The sequence below is a fragment of the Triticum urartu genome, chromosome 2 (assembly GCF_003073215.2).
Source record: "Triticum urartu cultivar G1812 chromosome 2, Tu2.1, whole genome shotgun sequence".
NCBI lineage: Eukaryota > Viridiplantae > Streptophyta > Magnoliopsida > Poales > Poaceae > Triticum > Triticum urartu.
The window spans coordinates 277,359,426-277,373,440 of NC_053023.1; positions in this window are offsets into that span (position 1 = coordinate 277,359,426).

A 14,015-nucleotide genomic window follows, 5' to 3' on the forward strand; every position below is an offset into this window, starting at 1 on the left:
GATTGACTTGTTGTTCTTGGCGAGCTTGTGGATGAGCTTGTCGAGGTCGAGGAGGAACTTGACGATGCACGCGAGCTTGAAATCTTCGTTCTTGAATTTCTTCGCAAAGTGCTTCTTCTTGTTCACGGGCTTGTCGGCCTCGGTCGGCTACGGCTCTACTTGGGTTTCGTAGGGCTTGTTAAACGACGGCCAGTGAATTGTAATACGACTCACTATAGGGCGAATTCGAGCTCGGTACCCGGGGATCCTCTAGAGTCGACCTGCAGGCATGCAAGCTTGGTGTAGACACGCTCGCTCTTCCTCTTCATGTTGGCGTTGTCATTGCCATTCGTGTGCTAGCGCAAATGCCTCTTGGTTTTGACGTCGTCGATGCTCTTGCGAGTCGGTGTCCGTAGAGGATTGAGGCTTGCTTGATGCTCATTGTGCGCAGCACGGCAAAGAGTGTTCGATGTCGGTGTACTTGAGCCGGAGAGGGTGAAGTCGGAGTGGCGACTTGAACGGCTCCTTCTTGAAGTGGAAGAAGAGCGGTTGAGCTACAAAGTGTGAATCTCGTCCATCCTTGCGTCATTCTCTTGCTTGTGATCGTCGAACTTGTGGTCGAAGTAGTCCCTTGTACGTTGCTCGGAGAGTCGCAAGTTGGTGGCGAGGTTGTCGATGTGGTCACTCATGGCTTGTTGCTCTTGATGCAAAGCACATTGTGCACCAAAGAGGTGACTCTTGGCGATGAAAGAGTTCATGTCGTCGTCTTGCTCCATGAAGAGTGGGTTGGTAGAATTACTTGGCCTATCGATCATTCCAAGACAAATGTGAGTGGTAGAAATAGAAGAACGAATACCAAATGTACCTTGACCAAAGTTGAAAGTGGATCGATGATCACTCCAATGTAGGACAAGGAAATAGCACAATTGGTACTAGCTCTTGTCGGTTTCTCACACCTACACAAGTAAAAGCTTATGGTGGAGCTTGGTTAGGATGGTGGCACAAATTTGATGCAATTGTAAGTGAGCTTCAATAATGTTGGAAAAGATTCGCAAGATGCAATGTAACAAGTAGACCAAGCATATAAGGTACACGGAAACACACACGCAAAAGATAAGTGGGGTTGGGCAACCAAGGATGAGCCAAAATGTGGAATCCACAAAAATGCTTTTGTTGCACAACACTAGAGAGACGCTAGCATGATTGCGAAATAGGCGGATACAAGAACTTGTGCACAACCTACTTAGCAAAAATGCAATGACTCTATCCCAAGTATGCTCTATGCAAGGTGTTGCTATGATATGATCCAAGATGATTGAGTATAACAATCTTAATGTTGTATGATGCTATGGTTCTTGCTTAAAAGCTCTTTGCTTATCTTTTCTCTTTGCTTAAAACCTTGTTTGCTCTTTGATGTTTGAGCTCTTTTCTCATGCAATGCTTGACGAACCAAGATAGCAAGTGAGTATGCGATGACAACTTTGTGACACAAGAGATGATACCAATATATGCAACAATGATGTATGTATGTTATGGGAAGTATGATCACTAATGTGCACAAGTCTCGTTGCCGGCAATACTCAATGGCTAGTCTCGATGGGTAAGCAACACAAAGGAGTAAGGCTATGATGGCTATCAAAGTAATGGCAAGAATGATGTATCATGATACAAAGATGAATTTACCGTTCTTGCTTCGGTATGGTGTCAAAATGGTGTCACGAATACCAAGTTGTAGTCGAGGTTCTCATTGTTGATGACACGTCCGTGGTGAAGATGAGCGGCGATGATGTCAATGTCGAACCGTACCTAAATAGCCGAAACACAAAAGGATACGGTACCGCAACTCAAATTCTCAAACCTCGAAGTGGCAACACGTGTCAGAGTGCGAAACGGGCACAAAGGTGGTGGTATGCGGAAGTAGTGATGGTGTATAAGTGGTGGAGGCAAAGATGCCAATCGGTTTCGACTGAAACTGGGTGGGGCGGTAGTACCGCTTGGTACTTTAGCGGTAGTTCCGCTTGCAGGGACGGTAGTACCGCTGGGGTCGGGAAGATCGCAAGATCTGGATCGGGATGTGTTTTGGGCGGAAGAAGGATGATTTCGTGGTCGAATTTCGAGCGATTTCAAAGATGGAAGCTGGAGAGAATTGGGAAGATGCTAGATCCACTTGAAACCAAGCAAATCCGCGGATCAAATCCAACAAAACATCACCAAATCACAAAAAAAATTGGGGCTATTTTTGGTGGGGAATTTTCGAATTAGGACGAAAAACAACAAAATAAGGCTAGAAACACAACGGGGAGGCTCCGAAATCATGATCAACCTGGCTCATGATACCAAGATGATGTAGGGTAGGAACCCTAGGGGCCGATCTTTCACGATAGGAGCGGATCCCGCGAAGAACACAAAGAACATGAGGGGAAAACACAAGGGGGAAATCACAAAGGGGCACAAAGAGGAACACTCAAACCAACAAGATAGTCACACATGTGCTAGATTCTCGGATACATAGAACGATACACGGTCCATGGACAACTAAGGACGATACACGGTAACCGGTCTTCTCTGTGAGGAGGTCTTGAAGTTCTTCTCCAAAAGGAGGTCTTGAATCCAAAGGGATCTTCTCCGTAGAGGCTGCAGTCTCTCTCATGGAGTAGATCCAATGTGGATGAGCAAAGCTCTATCTCTAAAATGAGCTAAATCAATGCTAACCCTAGTACGGAGCTAAGGGACAAGTATATATAGTCCAAGGGGTAAGTTGGGGGATACATGGGGTGAAACCCTTGTTGCTGCACGTAGGCAGGGAGGTTGTACCAGTCATGGGGGCGGTTGTACCGCTGGGAGCTCAGGTACTGGTTCCTGGAGGCGTTCCTAGATGTGCTCAGCGGTTGTACCGGTGCCTGGGGCGGTTGTACCGGTCAGATGGCTGTTGCAGGGATAAACCGGTGTTGTACCGGCCTTGCACCGCTTCATGTCAGAAGCTTAACCGGTAGTTGACCGGTGGTCGAGCGGTTGTACCACCCAGGCAATAGTTGGGCGGTGCATGGGCCGTTGTTCCGGGACTTCTGAGCTTGGATGATGTTCTTCATGCTCTTGATGTCCTTCTTGCATCGTGACTTCTCCTTGGTTGCTTACATGGTACCTAAGCACACAAAGCATCTCTGTTTGAGGTAGTAGCCATGTCTCAAGTGGGTAAAATGGAAGTTCAACAAGGAGAGAGTTAACCTCGTTCTCAATGGCTCTCGCACGGGCTCTTGTCATTGGTCCAAGTGGTGTCGTGGGAGATGTAGGTAGGTCCATGGGGATGACCTTGGGATGCTCCGCATCATGGTCTCAACCTACCCTGTCGCTCCGCCACCATGATTCAAGCAGAGGGCCGTTGGGACAAACGTCCTTTCGAACCCTATCCGTGAATCACTGGCGGGTACTCTACAAGCCGACCCGACTTTCGTCACCACAAGTATCATATATTATGTATATAAGTATATACCCGCGACCACCTCCTGAGTGATCACGGCCCGATAGTATAGCATGGCAGACGGAAAAGAAAGTAGGGCCACTGATGGTAAACTAGCATCCTATACTAAGCATTTAGGATTGCAGGTAAGGTATCAACAACTGTAGCAACAATGGCAGGCTATGCAACAGAATAGGATTAACAGAAAGCAGTAACATGCTACACTACTCTAATGCAAGCAGTAGAGAGGAGAATAGGCGATATCTGGTGATCGGGGGGGGGGGGGGTGGGGGGGGGGGGGGGGGGGGGGGGCTTGCCTGGTTGCTCTGGCAAGTAGGGTCGTCAACAACGTAGTCGGTCGGGGCACCAGTAGCGGCGTTAGTCTCGTAGTTTATCAGAGAGAAGAGGGGGAAGAAACAATGAATATAATGCAAACAGATGCATAGCGATGCATGACATGATGAGTAGCGGTGCTAGGGGTGCCCTAACGCGGGAGAAGGTGATACCGGCGAAGGGGGAAAACAAACGGGAAAGTATCCCCGGTGTTCCGTGTTTTCGGACAGGTGAATCGGAGGGGGAAAGTTGTGTGTTCGCTATGCTAGGGATGTCTCGTGGACGAACGGGTTGCGTATCCGAATTCGTCTCGTCGTTCTGAGAAACTTTCATGTACAAAGTTTTTCCATCCGAGCTACGGTTTATCTTATATTAATTTTTAAAATATTTAAATCATTTTTAGGATTTATTTAATTATTTTAAATCAACATTATCCAGAATAGTGTTTGCTGACGTCATCATGACGTCAGCAATAAACTGTGACCGTTGGCCAGTCAAACTGACAGACTGGGCCCGCTTGTCATAGATTGTTAACTAATTAACCAAAATAATTAGTTTAATTAACAGATTAATTAGTTTATTAATTAATTAGGCTAATGTAATTAGGATTAATTAAGTTAACTAATTCTTTAATTAATTACTTTTTAATAATTTAATTTATTTTAAAAAAATCATTCTGGGGGCCCACGTGCCATAGGCACAAGGGCCATAGCGGGCACGTGGGTAGCGGTTACGGGCACCAATGTGCGTGCCCTAGGGGGCCGAAGCCCGCCCGGGCGCGGTGAGGCGCTGGCGCGGCCAGGGGACGCGGCCGGCCGGAGTAGATGAGACGGGGCGGGGCCGCGGGACGGAGCGGAGCCGACGGGGTCAGGCGCGGCGCCAGCGGCGAGGCTGCACGAGCGGCGCAGGGTGCAGCGGCGATGAGCGGAAGGCCGCGGGGCGAGCAGAGCAGCTGGCCAGGGCGGGGCCAGAGGGGAAGCGAGGCACGTGCGGGGTGGAGAAGGAGCAGAGCTCCAGCGCGGCCGGGAGGGCGAGGGGGGCAACCGCGGCCAAGTGGCAGGGCGGCACAAGCGCGATGAGTGCGGGGAAGCGGCTGCAGGATAGAGGGCGGGGCCGGGACGCGGTGCAGGCGGGCGCAAGGCGCGGCGCAGCGGTGGCGCGAGCGGAGCGTGGGCGGCGGCTGCAGAGGTGGGCGCGGGAGCGGCGACACGGCACGCGACGAGCGGCGACGGCGCACGCGGCGGGAGCATAGGGGCGTCGAGGCGGTGCAGATGCGGGCGATGGCCGAGCGCGGCCCGGCCACGACGAGCGCGGCCAGGGGGTGGGTTGAGCACGGGCCAGAGGCGCGAACGCGCTGCGGCAAGGCGGGGCCTCGCGCGAGCGCGGATGTGCGCGAGCGAGAAGCGTGCAGGGCGAGCACGCGCGTGAGCGACGATGACCGCGGGGAAAGAAGGAAGGGGGGCTCACGGGGGGTTGTAGGGTTCGAGGCAATGGGGGTTGAGGAGGTCGACAGAGACCACGTGTCGTGGAGGAAGTAGACCGGCGAGGAGGAGGAGGCAGGCCGGCGAGGAGGTCCGGCGAGGTCCTCGGGCGGCGGCGGGCGCAGTCGATCCGTGCGGCGGGGTCGTTCCCCCGCTCCCGATCTGGATCGGGGAGGAGGAGGGGAACCTGGGGGTAGTGGGGCGACAGGTGTTAGGGTTTCGGGGTAGTGAGGGGATATGGGCGCAGCTGGTGGGTCGGCCTGGCGGCCTGGTGGCCTGCTAGGCCGTGGCCCAGTGGGGGAGGCCTTTTCTCTCTCTTTCTTTTTGTTTTATTTTATGTTTTGTCCCTTTTCTTTTATTTATTTTCTTTTCTGTTTTAATTCAATTTAAAATACTTAGGCATTTAAAATACTTAGCCGAATTACCATGGTGTTATTTATGTGCAGAAACAAACGTTCTCGGAATGACCTGAAACTTCACGGAGCAACTTTTTGGAAAATATAAAAAATACCTGCAAAAGATGAAGGCCAGGGGGCCCACCACCTGTCCACGAGGGTGGGGGCGCGCCCCCCTACCTCGTGGCCCCCTGGTGCCTCTCCGACTCCAACTCCAACTCTATATATTGTGTTTCGGGGAGAAAAAAATCAAAGAGAAGAAATCATCGCGTTTTACGATACGGAGCCGCCGCCAAGCCCTAAAACCTCTTAGGAGGGCTGATCTGGAGTCCGTTCGGGACTTCGGAGATGGGAATCCGTCGCCATCGTCATCATCAACCATCCTCCATCACCAATTTCATGATGCTCACCACCGTGTGTGAGTAATTCCATCGTAGACTTGCTGGACAGTGATGGGTTGGATGAGATTTATAATGTAATCGAGTCAGTTTTGTTAGGGTTTGATCCCTAGTATCCACTATGTTCTGAGATTGATGTTGCTATGAGTTTGCTATGCTTAATGCTTGTCACTATGGCCCGAGTGCCATGATTTCAGATCTGAACCTATTATGTTTTCATCAATGAATGAGAGTTATTGATCCTATCTTGCAATTCTATAGTCACCTATTATGTGTTATGATCCGTTAACCCCGAAGTGACAATAATCGGGATACTTACCGGTGATGATCATAGTTTGAGGAGTTCATGTATTCACTATGTGCTAATGCTTTGTTCCAGTACTCTATTAAAAGGAGGCCTTAATATCCCTTAGTTTCCATTAGGACCCTGCTGCCATGGGAGGGTAGGACAAAACATGTCATGCAAGTTCTTTTCCATAAGCACGTATGACTATATTCGGAATACATGCCTACATTACATTGATTAACTGGAGCTAGTTCTGTGTCACCCTAGGTTATGAATGTTACATGATGAACCACATCTGGCATAATTCTCTATTACCGATCCATTGCCTACGAACTTTCCATACATTGTTCTTCACTTATTTACTTTTCCGTTGCTATTGCTATCATCACTACAAAATACCAAAAACATTACTTTTGCTACTGTTACCTACTGCTACCGTTACCACTACTATCATATTACTTTGCTACTAAATACTTTGCTGCATATATTAAGTTTCCAGGTGTGGTTGAATTGACAACTCAGCTGGTAATACTTGAGAATATTCTTTGGCTCCCCTTGTGTCGAATCAATAAATTTGGGTTGAATACTCTACCCTCGGAAACTATTGCGATCCCCTATACTTGTGGGTTATCAAGACTATTTTCTGGCACCGTTGCCGGGGAGCTCAGCTCTATTCTTTGAGTCACTTGGGATATATATCTGCTTATCATTATGAAGAACTTGAGAGATCCAAAAACCAAGATCTATCCCTCAACTACAAGGGGAGGTAAGGAACTGCCATCTAGCTATGCACTTGATTCACCTTCTGTTTTGAGTAATCTTGCGACACCTAAACCTGCTTCTGCTATTCGTTCTGATATGTCGCATGTTATTGATGATGCCACTTCTGCTATGCATGATACTTATGATGAAACTACTTCTATGCTTGATACTACTGTGCCACTTAGTGAATTTCTTGATGAACAACTTGCTAGGGCTAGAGAGATTGAAAATATTGAATCCGATAATACTGATGAAAGTGATGATGAAGAGTCACTTGTTATTCCTAAGGGTTATGTTTTTGATCAAGAAGCTTCTTTAGCTATTTTAGCTTGCAAAGATAGATATGAACTCAAAAGGTTATTAGCTAAATGGAATAAGCAATCTCTAAATGCTAAAATGAAACCTGACCCTGCTTTTGCTACTTCACCTATCTATGTTACTAATAAGGATTGTGAATTCTCTGTTGATCCTGATATAATTACTTTGGTTGAATCCGATCCTTTTCATGGTTATGAATCTGAAACCGTTGTGGCACATCTTACTAAACTGAATGATATAGCCACCCTGTTCACTAAAGATGAGAGAACTCGTTACTTTTATATCCTTAAAATATTTTCGTTCTCATTAAAGGGGGATGCTAAGATATGGTTTAATTCTCTTGATCCTGGTTGTGTGTGTAGTCCCTAGGATATGATTTATTACTTCTCTACTAAATATTTCCCTGCTCATAAGAAACAAGCTGCTTTAAGGGATATATATAATTTTGTGCAAACTAAAGAAGAGAGTCTCCCACAAGCTTGGGGGAGGCTTCTCCAATTACTTAATGCTTTTCCTGATCATCCTCTTAAGAAAAATGAAATACTTGATATCTTTTATAATGGACTAACCGATGCCTCCAGAGATTACCTGGATAGTTGTGCTGGTTCTGTTTTCAGGGAAAGAACACCGGATGAAGCTGAAATTCTATTGAATAATATGTTGACAAATGAAAATAATTGGACACCTCTGGAGCCAGTTCCTGAGCCTATTCCTAAACCAACTCCGAAGAAGAGGGGTATTCTATTTCTTAGTCCTGAAGATATGCAAGAGGCAAAGAAATCTATGAAAGAAAAGGGTATTAAAGCTGAAGATGTTAAGAATTTACCTCCTATTGAAGAAATACATGGTATTAATTTACCTCCTATTGAAGAAACATATGATCTTAATCCTTTACCTATTGAAGAAACTCATGGTCTTGATAACCCGACACAGGTAGTAAAGGTAAATTCTCTCAATAGATATGATAAATCTGAAATCCCATTTACTAAGTTTGCTAGCCCATGCTTAGGTGACTTTGATAGATTTATGGCTAAGCAAGAAGATTTTAATGCTTATTTTGGTAGACAATTGAAATACAATTCAAATATGCTTGAACACTTGGGTGATTATATGGCTAATGTCAATGGTGAACTTAAACTTATTAGTAAACATGCTTCTATGGTTACCACTCAAGTAGAACAAGTACTTAAAGCTCAAAATGATTTGCTCAATGAATTGAATAGTAAGGATAATGATAATGCTGTTAGAGTTATGACTAGAGGTGGTAGAATGACTCAGGAACCTTTGTATCCTAAAGGCCATCCTAAGAGAATTGAGCAAGATTCTCAGAGAAATAATATAGATGCACCTAGTACTTCTAAAAAGAAGAAAAAGAAAAATGATAGGACTTTGCATGCTTCTAGTGAACCTATTACTAAAACACCTGAGAATCCAAATGATATTTCTATTTCTGATGCTGAAACACAATCTGGTAATGAACCTGGAACTAGTGATAATGTTAATAATAATGTTCATGATGATGCTCAACCTAGTAATGATAATGATATAGAAATTGAACCTGTTGTTGATCATGATAACCCACAATCAAAGAATCAACGTTATGATAAGAAAGACTTTGTTGCTTGGAAACATGGTAAAGAAAGAGAGCCTTGGGTTCAGAAACCCATGCCTTTTCCTCCCAAACCATCCAAGAAAAAGGATGACGAGGATTTTGAGCGCTTTGCTGAAATGATTAGACCTATCTTTTGCGTATGCGATCAACTGATTTGCTCAAAACGAATCCTTATGCTAAGTACATGAAAGATATAATTACAAATAAAAGAAAGATACTGGAAGCTGAAATTTCCACCATGCTTGCTAATTATACTTTTAAGGGTCGAATACCAAAGAAACTTGGAGATCCAGGAGTACCCACTATACCATGCTCCATTAAAAGAAACTATGTTAAAACTGCTTTATGTGATCTTGGAGCCGGTGTTAGTGTTATGCCTCTCTCTTTATATCATAGACTTGAATTGAATAAGTTGACACCTACTGAAATATCTTTGCAAATGGCTGATAAGTCAACTGCTATACCTATCGGTATTTGTGAGGATGTGCCTGTTGTAGTTGCAAACGTTACTATTTTAACGGACTTTGTTATTCTTGATATTCCCGAGGACGATACTATATCTATTATTCCTGGAAGACCCTTTTTGAATACTGCAGGGGCTGTTATTGATTGCACCAAAGGCAATATCACTTTTCATGTTAATGGTAATGAGCATACGGTACACTATCCGAGGAAAGAACCTCAAGTTCATAGTATCAACTCTATTGGAAAGATTCCATCGATTATATTTGGAGGTTTTGAATTTCCTCTTCCTACTGTCAAGAAGAAATATGATATTCTTATTATTGGGGATGTGCATATCCCCGTTGAGGCAACATAGTGTTATTCGAAATTTCTCCAGTTCCATGTTATTCGGAATGAGTTCGTTAACAAGACTTGATCAAGCTTGTTAGTGGATTCCTTTTGATGATCATGAGATGGATGAAACTAGAAGGCACAACCTTCTGTACCCTCCTTTTACCTTCTGTTATTTATATTAAATAAAATAAAAATAAAAAAATTCATCTGTTATCTGATTATTCGTGCAATATGAAAATACCTCGAAAATAATAGTTCTCCAAATGCCCTAAAATTTAAATATGGTTTTTTTCTAGAATATCTGAGAATATTTGGCGCTGAGAACACAGCAGGGGGGTCAACCACCTGCCCACGAGGGTGGAGGGCGTGCCCCCCTGCCTCGTGGGCCCACGGTGGCCGTCCTCCACTTATCCTTTCACCCATACACTTCTTCTTCCTCCCACAAACACGAATAACCAGCTCAAACCCGAGTCCAAGCTCGTTTTGCTGCCATTTTCGATCTCCTTGCTCAAAGCACCTCTCACAAAACTGCTTGGGGAGATTGTTCCTTGGTATGTGACTCCTCCATTGGTCCAATTAGTTTTTGTTCTAGTGCTTTATTCATTGCAAATTTTTGCTGCTTAGGTGACCCTGTTCTTGAGCTTGCATGTCAAATTTATATGGTTAAAAGTAGTTTTGATGCATGATATAGGCTCTAGGAACTTGTAGGAGTAGTTGCTATCAATATTATTGAGTTTGGTTTACTTTTATTTTGAAGTTACTAAAAATTTCAGAAATTTTTCAGCGGAAGAAATATGCTTAGGAAAATGTTCCAAGGTGGTTCTTCAAGGAAGCAAGGACCCAGGCTTGCAATGCGTGATGCTGATGATGAGCCACCAAGAGACGCTCCAGTGCGTCCTTGTGAATGGCCTTCTGAGAACTTTATGGATCGAGCGGGAATTAAGGAAGAATTTAATGCATATTTGCATAACGCTGATCTTGTGAGCTTCGAAGAAGAGAAGTGCAGCCAGTATCACAATCTCACTAGTTCCTTTATGAGGAGGTTTGAATTTTCATCTTCACGTAATTCTCCAACTGTCCTGTTTGATCTTTATGAAAATTCTTACACTATGGACTTAGAGGATTTTACCACTGCTTGCAAACTTCCACAATGGGGTAGTATAAGGGATCCTCGCAAATCTGAATTTAGATATTTTCTTGCTAGTATAACTGTGGGAGAATCAAGAGATATAACACAAGCTACCATAGGGAGCATTCACTTTCCTGCTATACATTATTTTGCTCTCATCATAGGTAGATGCATTAACGGTAAAGATGAGGCATGTCACATGTGTGTCCCTGACCTCAGTATTCTTGGGAGTGCTGTGTTAGAAGACAAATCTTATAATCTGGGGGCCAATGTTGCACGTAGGTTGCATATTAATAGATTTAATGGAGATTTCTTTGGTAGAATTTATGCAACCCGCATAGCTAATTTTCTTGGTGTAGCCATACGCAAAGATGATATTGAATTACCTCATGCTTACCTAGACTTTAATGCTATGGTTCACCACCAGTTTGTCGAGAGGAATGAATCGCCTCTCCAGTATCGACTAATCTTTGATAGACGCCGTGCTGTCCATATTACTCTCCCTGCTCCTGCCTTCTTTGATCATCAGGAAAAAGGAAGATATGTTATTACTAGAGAGGAGGCAGATGAGTATGAGAGGAGAGCAGAGGCCGCTCGTTGGCACGCTGCAGCTCAGGAGGCGATAGCCGCTGCATCTCAGTACGACCCCAACTTCTACTATGGATATCCGCCAGGCCGACCATGGCCATAGACCAACTTAGGCCAAAAGCCTAAGCTTGGGGGAGTACATATTTCCCACCGACATTACATTCATGTTCACACACTCATTGCTAGATGTCGGTGCTCATACTTTTTCATTGTATCATCCATGCTAGTTTATTTTCCTATTTATGCTTTCTTCTTGTGTGTTTAATTAACCTTAAGAAAAAACAGAAAAATTAGTTGTAGCTTTTAATTAATTTACTTTCCATGCTTGTAGTAGTAATTAAAAAGAAAACCCAAAAAGATTTCGTGTTCTTCTTTTGCTTGTTGGGAGCTTTCCCGTGTAAATAGTTTTATTTCTTTTCTTTTCTTTGGGGGTCGATAGGAGAAGACCATAAATTTGAAGTGGCTCTTATATGCATTATTGTTGATCTAACAAAAGAGCCCATATTGCCTTGTCTTCTCCTGTTTATTGAATACTTGTAGATTCCAGCTTAGTCCAATGCATGTGCACTATTATTATTATTCACATCATTCGGTCGTGCAAGTGAAAGGCAATTATGATGATATATGATGGACTGACTGAGATGAGAACATCTGGTATGAACTCGACCTCTCTTGTTTTTGTAAATATGATTAGTTCATCGTTCCTGATTCAGCCTATTATGGATAAACATGTTTGCAATGACAACTAGAGATCATAGTTTCTTATGCCATGCTTGATTAGCTATGAGTTATAATGGTCTACCTTGCATGCCAACATGCTATTAAAATGGTTATGATGTGGTATGATAGGGTGGTATCCTCCTCTGAATGATTTAAGTGACTTGACCTGGCACATGTTCACGCATGTAGTTGAAACAAAATCAACATAGCCTTCACGATATTTATGTTCATGGCGGATTATATCCTACTCATGCTTGCATTCGGTGTCAATTAATTTTAATGCATGTTCATGACTGTTTTCGCTCTCTAGCTGGTCGCTTCCCAGTCTTTTGCTAGCCTTCACCTGTACTAAGCGGGAATACTTCTTGTGCATCCAACTCCATAAACCCCAAAGTTATTCCAAATGAGTCCACCATACCTACCTATATACGGTATCTACCTGCCGTTCCAAGTGAATTTCTATATGCCAAATTCTAAACCTTTAAATAAATATCTTGTTTTGTATGCTCGAATAGTTCATGTATCAACTAGGGTTGTCTGTATCTTCCATGTTAGGCGGGTTATTCTCAAGAGGAGTAGACTCCGCTCCTCACTCACGAGATAAATGGCTGGTCACCGGGATGCCCAATCCCATGCTTTATGCAAACTAAATCAAAATAATTGCAAAGAAAACTCCCCCTGGGACTCTTGTTAGTTGGAGGCACTCGTTGTTTCGAGCAAGGCATGGATTGATGCTTGTTGGTGGAAGGGGGAGTATAAACTTTACCATTCTGTTTGGGAACTACCTATAATGTGTGTAGCATGGAAGATATTGCCATCTCTTGGTTGTTATGTTGACAATAAAAGTATACCGCTCAAAATATTATTCTCCTCTATTTCAAAAACCGAGCTCTAGCACCGCTACAAATCCCTGCTTCCCTCTGCAAAGGGCCTATCTATTTACTTTTATGCTGAGTAATCACCCTCTAATTAAAAAGCACCAGTTGGAGAGCACCACTGTCATTTGCATTCTGTTAGTTTACATTGGGTATGACATGACTGGATCTCTTTTACCATGAATTACAATGTCTAGTCAGTCCTTGGTCTTTAAAGGTGCACTGCATTTATGTTTTGCGGTCTCAGAAAGGGCTAGCGAGATACCATCTTGTTATATCATATTATGATTGTTTTGAGAAAGTGTTGTCATCCGAGATTTATTATTATTGCTCGCTAGTTGATTATGCCATTGATATGAGTAAACTTGAGACCTAAGCATTATTGTGAATGTGGTTAGTTATAATCTTTGCTGAAAACTTGAATGCTGGCTTTACATATTTACAACAACAAGAGCAAACAGAGTTTGTAAAAGTTTTTCTTTATCACTTTCAATTTATCAACTGAATTGCTTGAGGACAAGCAAAGGTTTAAGCTTGGGGGAGTTGATATGTCTCCGTCGTATCTACTTTTCCAAACACTTTTGCCCTTGTTTTGGACTCTAACTTGCATGATTTGAATGGAACTAAACCGGACTGACGTTGTTTTCAGCAGAATTACCATGGTGTTATTTATGTGCAGAAACAAACGTTCTCGGAATGACCTGAAACTTCACGGAGCAACTTTTTGCAAAATATAAAAAATACCTGCAAAAGATGAAGGCCAGGGGGCCCACCACCTGTCCACGAGGGTGGGGTGCGCGCCCCCTACCTCATGGGCCCCTGGTGCCTCTCTGACTCCAACTCCAACTCTATATATTGTGTTTCGGGAAGAAAAAAATCAGAGA